Raw genomic sequence first — 9,387 nt, 5'->3', positions numbered from 1 at the left:
TTTGGGTCATATTTTCCCTCTGGAGCCTGATTTTAACTTTCTATATTTTCTGAATGTTAATTATCTTTTAGAGAAAGGGACTGGACTACAATCATCTTGACGTTTATGCTAATTAACACTGAAGCCTAAACTCCTTAACTTGGCATTCATGGCCTCTTGAAGAACTGGCTCCTTTTTCCTTCCAGTTCTGCCTCCCTTCCCTCCCTTTTACGTACCTTAATCTCTGAAATTCACCAAGATCATTGCTCCCTAGGAGAAGGGGCCAGAAGAGGTTAGGCTCTTGAATACCCACAGTAGGTGAGTTCATAATTGACCAACTTAAGAACTAAAGGGAAAATGTGGCAAGGATAGAGGTTGAGTGCAAGTCTTTGAAACTCTCAGAAAAAAAAGGTTTATATTCCATAAAAGAGATGATAAAGGCAGCAGAAGCTTCCAGTACCATTCACTAACATGTGAGCAAAGTCATCTGAGACCATCTAGCTCAGTAGAACCACCAGATTTCTCTAGCCACATATATAAACCAGGCAAGACTAGAAGAAAAATCACCCAGCTGAGCTCAGCATTAATCACCGACCCACCAAACCATGAGAAATGTTTATTCTTTAACACACACACAAAAGAAAAAGAGCAGCATAGTAAACCAAGATTTATCTTTCAGTTATTGCACTTATTTATTTGGGTAATGATAGGCATAGTACCATTACTCAAGTATTTCTTGCTATAAAGGCAAGAGACTTTTCTGAGTCTCTCACCTTTGTATTTGCAATGAAATTCTTATTTGTTTGCTTTGTTGTGGTTAATGCCCAAATTAAGAGCCCCTTGTCCCCCATTATTTGGGCTGCCATCTTAATATTTAGTACTACTAGAATTTTAGGAATAAATTTGTTGGCTACTTTCTGGCTCTCACACATCTCTAACTTCTTTTCATCTCTGGTACTATTAACAGTGTTCAGAGGCCCAAGTCACTTTCTTTCATCTTTATATTTCACAAGGCTTTAGTTCAGAAGCCTCTTTTCCTTTAACTTCCACTTTTGTTTCTTTTTGTAGTCCCAAACTTGGATCCCTCATTTTAAAATCAGTGATTTTTGATTGCAGGGAACAGAAATACTGTCATGCCAGCTTAAGTTAGAAGAGCGTTTGTTGTAGGAACCTCAGGAATACAGGGAGCAAAGCTTAGCCACCTGCTAGGGAATGGGAACAGGAAGGCCCCATGATCCTGTGGGATGCTGCATGATCCTCTGTGCATACTGTGTGTGTGTGTGTGTGTGTGTGTGTGTTTCTAACAGTGACAAGTATCCATCCCTGAGACAGTCAGTAGGGGGAGGGGAGCCTGGATGAGGACGTACCAAAAATGGGACCTGTGGAGGGGTAGCCCTCCTAAGCACTTATACCTTTTCCTCTAATTTATTTTATTTTATTTTATTTTTTATTTTAATCAATATTTTTTATTATGATGTTGTGGGCACAGTTAAGGGTTAGGTATACAAAATCTTCGTTCAGGCACCCTGTTGATATCCTCTAATTTCTTAACAGGAATAACTCAAGTCATCTGTACTGGAAATCAATTTGCTGAAATTACTGAAAAAGCAGTTCTTGAAGTTGAAGAAAAGGTAAGCATTTTCGTATAAGGGAAATCCATTTAGGGAGAGGTTACTGTCCTGTTATTCCCCTTGTATGCCCAGTGAGTATATAATATTTTACCCCTCCTCCTGCCTGGCCACATTCCTGTTCATCCCTCAAGATCTTTATCAAATGCTGCCTTTCTCCTTTCAGATTTCTCCTGGCTGGTAGTGGTTTCCCCTGGTGTGGAACCCCTACAATGTGTTCTCCCTTCTTACTTATCATGTTTGTATTGTCGTTGTACCTTCCTCTGACAGCCTGCTACAGTGGAGGTCTGTGGTGCCCTGTTCTAGTACTTTAGGTTTCATGATGGTTGCTTGTTTTGGTTTTCCCCAGTTGTGCCCAGGACACCGTAGGTGCTCCATAACCGTCTGCTGAGTGGACAGTCAGCTCCTGTGTGGATCTGCTTTTTACCTCCACCACTCCTCCCTGATAGACTTGTACTAGGAATTATTCTTAAATAGATTCTGTTCTTTGAGCATTCACTTGAAATTTCTAATCTTTTCCAGTTGTCCTTTGTCTTTTGGCTATTGGTGAAATTAAGCTAAAGGCAAAGCTTTTGTATCTGGTTCTTTTTCATGGGCAATTTGGGCCATGTTAAGAGCAATAATTAGGAAATGGGGTTGGGGGGGTGACAGGCAGAGAAGCTGATATGGCCACGGGAGCATCAATCCCCCCAGCCTGCGTCTACCCTCTGTGGCTGGCGTTGCACATGTGGGACTTTGGTCTTTCTGTGACCCACCCTGTCTGCTGCTTGGCAGACTACCTCCTCCACTTCTGCAATCCTCCAGGCTGCCTCAGTTAGTGGACAGTTGCATTTTAACCCATCCCTCTGTCCCAACCTTTTTGCTTTAAATGAGTGAGTCAGCAGGTTCCCTTTCTCGAACTATTAGCTGTTAAAGAACCCCAAGTTTTGTATTAATTTTATCAGTTGTGTTGATCACCAGTCTCTTGGAAAATATGTCCCCACCTTTTCTACCTGATGGTAACCATCAGCTGTCCCTCACATTTGTAGGGTGCCTTCCCTTTTGCAGGGTGCTTCTACACACATAGGCAGATTTTCTTCTCCTACCAGTTCTGGGAAACACGTGGGGCAAGTGGTAACTTCTCATCTTCCCAGTCAATAAACAAGCTCAGAGGTCCAATGAATGGGGTTGGTTTTTCCCTCCCCTGTACCTTCTTGGTCCTCTCTTTTGGAAGCCATGGTGAACTGCTGGTGTCACAAAACCCAGGGATTCTGTCTCTTATCCACCCTCATGTTCCTTTCAGGGAGGAGGGTCTTGACTTTCCATTGAGGAATTCAGTCTGACTCTGGGGTTCCCTCTCTTCCCCATGTCCCTACTCAGGCAGCTTTCTTGAAAAGGCAGGTATCTTTCCAGTCAGTCAGTCTTGGACATTTTATTTTTGTTAGGGCTTAGTTAAATCTAATTAGTTTACGTTAGTGCTGCATTGTCTTTCACTAATGGGGGTTTGATCAGCCAATCTGGCTGTATCTGATGATGTTCTCCCCTCCCCTTGAATAATTGCAAATGGTTCCATCCATCAAGGCACAGAGCACAGTACTTTATTACCCTGTGGAATTGTTTAGTTAACTGTGATTTTTAAACAATAGCTCAACTTTTAATTAGAAAACAGATTGTCAAGTGACATTTTGATTTGTCCTTTGATGGGGAAATTGGAAAATAGACCCAGCAGAATAAGAAACCAAGTTCTAGTTTAGCAGGAGGCATATTAACTTAAGAGCAGGATGTGACTTCAGTGAATCATTGTTTTCCTAAAATAGGCTATTCTCTGTGATCTTTTTGTTGAGAGACCTTCTTTTGTGTCTGATACTACCTTAGATAAACATTTTCCTATGGTATACTCTAACCTGGAATCCAAACAGAATGTTCCTTCCCATGGTGTGTCAGAATCCAAGATCAGATACCAACACCCTTTTACTGGGAATCCTTGAAAACATCAATATCAAGAGATCAGCAAACCTATTATGATTTTGTAATAGAAGGAAACATCAGGCTATACACTTGCCTTCTGGTTGTAGCATGATGCAAATGCCATTTTACTGTTGAGGTTATTGTTTTCTTGACCCTAAAGCTAGATTTGTATTAGTGAGGACTCTCATAGAAGCAGTCTGCATTTGTCCTGACTGAGTTTGGTCCTGTGAGCTCCTTGTGTGGTTGTGCCCACCCCGAATGTCTACTCTGAGCACAATGAGAGGAGGATAACAGGGGTCACCAGTGAGGCCGGCTTCAGGAGTCTTCTTTTTTTTTTTTCAGATGGCAAAAATATACTTAAGGTGCGTACTTATTAACTCACTTTTTCAAGAAACTGGCTTCAAATCCTCAATTCCTAACAATGCATCTAAAGTAGACCTTGTGTTCATCCTCTGCCCCTCCCATGTCACCCTCTAAGTCTAAGCCAGTGCCACCCTTTGCCAATGGAGCTGCCAAGGCCTTTACCTGGCTGCCCTGCTTTCCCTCCTCCTCTGTGCTTGTCACTTTGGACCCAGGGTGATCTTTAGAACTTCTTGTCATATCATTTCACTTCCTTGCTTGAAAGCTGTCAGTGACCGTGTCTTGCTTTTGGAGGAAGCTCATGAGCCCAGACTGGCTCATGGAGCGTATGGTACTGTCTGGGTCCAAGCCTGCCTGGAGACGCACAGTACTGTTGGCACGTGAGATACTTTCCCCTTCACTCTTGACTTCCTCAGGCGATTGCAATGATTTAGGTTTTCTAGATACATTAAAGCAACTGTCAGACTCTCAAAGGTGTTCTTGGAATGGATGTTGTGTTCTGGGAAATGAAACAAGGAGTGATTTGTTCCTTCAAACACCAGAATATCCACTCGTAGAGTGCAGAGGTGGACCATGATTTCATTTGAAAACTCAATATGTTAATACCCAGCAAGTAATCAGCTAAAATTGCAATACCCCTGTGACTCCCCAGACAACCCTCCCCCCAAATATTTTGACATGGAAATGTGCAGTGGCATTTTAGCTCAGGAAATCATGAATGAAATTTGGTTCTAGGCTGGCACAAGAAAAGACCAACATTCTGCAGGGAGAAAAGAAACAAAGCTAAATGTCATTGCACAGCTTTCCTTTTTAAAACACATTTCTTCTAGCCAGAAGCCTGTTTGTTTTCCTTATCCTAACCTTGAGCTTTACGTGTGTGTGTGCGTGTGTGTGTGTGTGTGTGTGTGTATAGCCACACATACAAGCACAAGCACACCCCTGAATTAATCTTAGTTATGACATTCCCTGTTGTCTCCAGACCTTCCATTTAAGGTAATTCATGGGAATACTGAAGTCCCAACCGGATTTTGGTGCACTGCGCCCTCAAGTTCAGACAACTTTTCTATGATCTTGAATTTGAGATGTTCTAAGGCATCATCAGGTCTGGTGGATCCCCGATGATTTATAGCGAAGATTACAATGGCAATACCAGACAAGGTAATGCTAGCACAGTGTGACAAGTACTGCGGCAGAGTTTATACCTGGTGGCACGAGACCTCACTCACCTTGGGGAGTGGTAGGGCGTGTGTCCCTCGAGGTGGGTCTTGAGAGGGCCCCAAAGTCCAAGTGTTTGTCACATCTTTGCCAAACAGGGAATGGCTGGGAGGAGAGAGGTGCATGGGACATTTCAGACAGCTGCACTGGTGAAGGTCTAGGAGGGCAGCAAGGGCCTGGCATGCCAGAGAAACATGGGAGTTCCTGTGGCCACTGCAGGGGGAGCCTTGGTGGGGCTGGGGGTTGAGTGCCCAAAGGTGGGCAGGAGCCAGCTCATGCAAGACCTTCCTTGGGGACTAAGCAAGGGTTTTGGATTTTATTCTAAAGGCAGTGGAAAGCCATGGTAGACGTTTATGCTAGGGAGTTACCACATCAGACTTTTCTTTTAGAACAGGGATTCCGTACTCCTAAGACTTTAAAAGAGCAATGTTCTGATTCAGATATGCAAGTCCTTTTATTAGTTCTTATGGGCATGGGGCCCCAAATTCCACAGACTTCCGAGTTTTAGGTATGACTGTAGGCTAGCTACCAGTAATTACAAAGGTGTTGTTAAGTTGGTGAGATGTGACTGGTGTTAAGCTGGAGTTTCTGGATGACTTCTTTTGTATTACCTTGGGAAGCTGCAGCCTCACCACGCTCAGCAGTGGTGAACCAGGTGTGTGCTGAGTGCAGACATTCAGGCAGTTGGCACTCCTGTCAGTCTGGGAAATGACACTTTAACAGTACAGCATCAGTGATGTCTTGGATTTGTAACTATTTTCAGTTGCTAAGAACCTAGGTGTTTCATCATCAATTACTGTTATCTTGTCTTCTTAGGTGGTTAACGTGATCTGGTTGGTATGTACCCTGCACTGTGAAGTGATGCTCATTTTTGCCAGGAATGTGTTTGGCTTAATGTTTCTGATAACTAACCTTTAAAATAGGTGTGAGGTTTAGATGCTTCATCCATACCCTTTGCTGAAGTTGTGTCTATCTTCCACATTCACTTCACTGCTGTGACCACTGGTAAGGGGAAAATGTGTGGATAGATGGCAAGCATGCACCCTTTTCCCTGCCTCCATGACAGTGATTTTAGAAGGGTTTAGAAGTGTGTGCATTTCTTAGGCCTTGAGAAGACGGTAGGTGAAGGCAAAGCGATACAGCTTAGGAGGCTGTTGGAGAGCCATCATGAATGGAGATGAGGGCTATGGAGAAAGAGGCAGTATGTTTGAGGGATGTTTATGATTAGGGAGAACAGTCTGACAGAGGGAATGACAGAGAGGTGGGGCCAGGAAACTCCCAGACTTTTGAATTTGTGCAGCACTGGTGAGAGAGAAACAGACTTATATCATTCAGCAAGCACATATGCAGCAGACCAGGCAGGGAGGTATGGAGTAACAGGTGTGCAGCACATTCTCCCACTATGTGCAGACAACGCCTGGACATGATGGGTGGGATGTTGGGACAGGGTTGGGCTTTGCACAGGGAGGGCCTTGAAAGCCAAGTCACATCTGCACCATGTGTTGTTGGCAGTGATAACCAGCAAGATTTTAGCTAGAGGACTAAAATCAGACTTTGGTATCTGTGAGATCATTCTTTCTGGAGACTGAGGGATTAGGATCTGGAGGCAGGGAGGCATCTGGGTGAGAATTGGTGAGGACTCTGTAATGGCAGGGAGAGCATGCAGGCATGGGTGTGTGTAGTGTCTATGCAGATTTTATTTTATTTGGGGTGGGATGGGATGCAGATTCTAGAGTCAGCACAGAACAATCATCAGCCCCTGGTAAGCTGTTAGCCAGGAACAGGTGGGTGGTGAGAGGAAGGCAGAATTGATGGTGACTTGGAGACTTACTGAGGCATCTGGGTTTTCTTTGTTAGCAGAGGCCCTGTGGTGGTCTGAGTGGACTGAGGCCAAAGGTGGTCTGACTGCTGCTGCTGACCTGGAGGCCAATGTGGAGCTTGAAGATGGGTCGGTGGCAAGATTAAGGACTTTGTCTTCAGTGCTTGAATACCTTGTTCTGTGCCCTTTGCCCAAACCATCCCAATTGACTGCTCAGTTTGTTAAATCAGCTTAAGGTTCAGCAAAAAAGAGGGCATTTAAATTACATCAAATATTTATCACTTTGTTAGCGGCAAATGTGACTTCAGCAACTCAAGTTCACTGTCTAATGGAGTCATTCTTCTTCTCCTACCCCAAAATCGACTCTGGAGAACACTGACACACCGCTCTGTAAATATTTGGTAGTAGCTTAGTGTGCTGCCTGACTTGTGCAGAATATGTGAGTTTTGTCAGGAGTCAGAGGCCTGCAGTGAAGCACAATGATAGGCTTGGAGACACTTAGGATGGGGGTGAAGAGTCCTCTGGACTGGCTGTCAGCCCTTCTACTCTTCCCTTTGCCTGCTGTTGGTCCCCTCTGCTCTATCACCCTTGAATACCTAGCCGCTCCTGAAACTTTCTGTGCTGCTCTTGCTTGGTGACCTTGGCTTCTTGCCTCTCCCTGGTGCTCTCTTCTCCCAGTTCTCCTCAGACCTATGCTAACTAATTAGAGGGGCAGCCCCTTTGACATCCTCTACATCTGGGGTCCCGAACCCCTGGGCCACGGACCCAGTAGTAGTCCGTGGCCTGTTAGGAGGTGAGCAGTGGACAAGTGATTGAAGCTTCCTCTGTATTTACAGCCATTCCCCATTGCTTGCATTACTGTCTGAGCTCCACCTTCTGTCAGATCAGTGAAGGCATGAGATTCTCGTAGGTGCACGAACTCTATTGTGAACTGCATGTGTGAGAGATCTAGGTTGCATGTTTTTTGAGACTCTAATGCCTGATGATCTGAGGTGGGACTGAGGTGGTGATGCTATATATTTCATTATATATTGCAATGTAATAGTAATAGAAATAAAGTGCACAATAAGTGTAATGCATTTGAATCATCTTGAAACCATCCCACCTCCTACCCCCCAGGTCCATGGAAAAATTGTCTTCCACAGAGCTGGTCCCTGATGCAAAAAAGATTGAGGGCTGCTGCTCTATGATAGCATGTCCCCTTCATACCACTGTTGTTTCTTCACAGCACTGTGCTCCTTGATACCTTATACTTTGTTTATTGTGTATCTCCCTTGATTAGAATGTGAGTTCCTTGAGACCAGGAACTTTGTTTTCATTGTTCTGTTTCTATTGCCAGGACAGTACCTAGCACATGGAGGCTGCCTTGTATTTGGGGAATTGGTGAATAATCACACCAGTCACTTAATCAGTCTGTATATTCACAGTAGTCATTCAGTGTGTGTCCTGTGATGGGTGCTCAGGAAGTAAGTGGTTGAATGAATGAATTGGTGAATGAATGAATCTGCATGGTTGAGCTCCACTTACTGTCTGAGCTCCACCTTGGGTACTCAGCAAGTGTTTGCTGAATAAATGAATGGATGCTAGAGTTTACCCATCTCCTTCAGGCTAGCCCCCACTTCTTTGTTGGAGGGAGGCCCAAACGTGCAATGTTTGATGTGTGCTTTTGTTGTTTCCATTTGATAAATTCAGCCTGTCCCCCACTCTTTTTCTCTTGGTATGTCTGCCATCAGCCAGGCTCTGTAATTAACATACTGTAATTTAGCTTAGAGATGAATTTTTCATTTTAAAGATGCCATAAACAACTGGTACTTGTAATATCTTGGTTGTTAATGAAGTTTGCGCTTAAAAGAACATGAAGGCTGTGTTACGTGTCTAGGAGAGAAAGAGGTCTGTTACCTCATGCCTGGCCACAGAAATGTGGGCACAGCCTGGCTAGTTCTGGCCAAGTTGCACTTCTCTGGTTCTGGGTGCCCAACAGCATGCCAGTGTGGGGGCCAAGCCATATGGCCAGTGTGGTGCCTCTTCCTTCAGGATCACGTCACACCCAGAGATTTGGGGGGAAATAACATTTAAAAATATTAAAACAAATATGGATATTTGTTGGAGGAGAATTCAACTTGGCTTAATGGTTTAGGTTAAGATCAGGCTGTGGGCTGGGCTCAGTGGCTCAGTCTGAAATCCCAGCACTTTGGGAGGCCAAATGAGTGGATTACCTAAGCCCGTGGATTCGAGACCAGCTTGGGCGACTTGGCGAGACCTTGTCTCTACATTAAATCAAAAAATAAGCCAGGCATGGTAGTGTGCGCCTGTAGTTCCAGCTACTTGGAAGGCTGAGGCAGAAGGATTACTTGAGCCCAGCAGGTCGACCCTGGGGTGGCTGTGAGCATGCCACTGCACTCCAGCCTGGGCGACAGAGTGAGACTCTAACTCAAAAAA

The 9,387-nt window shown here is 44.4% G+C and overlaps 1 long non-coding RNA gene across 1 annotated transcript in view; it reads left to right on the top strand.

Annotated features, from left to right (window-relative positions):
• Positions 1-1,530: 1,530 nt before the first annotated feature.
• LOC110594687 overlaps positions 1,531-9,387 on the top strand; it is a 22,611-nt gene continuing 14,754 nt past the window's right edge. The window contains exon 1 of the long non-coding RNA XR_002481395.1: positions 1,531-1,610. This is a non-coding gene — a long non-coding RNA (uncharacterized LOC110594687). The remainder of the gene's footprint in view (positions 1,611-9,387) is intronic.

Source organism: Carlito syrichta, unplaced genomic scaffold, assembly GCF_000164805.1.
Source record: "Carlito syrichta isolate Samal-C Ts95f unplaced genomic scaffold, Tarsius_syrichta-2.0.1 Scaffold124506, whole genome shotgun sequence".
Classification (NCBI taxonomy): domain Eukaryota; kingdom Metazoa; phylum Chordata; class Mammalia; order Primates; family Tarsiidae; genus Carlito; species Carlito syrichta.
The sequence above is the reverse complement of the archived record's forward strand: the minus strand, read 5'-3'. Positions and strand labels throughout refer to the sequence as shown.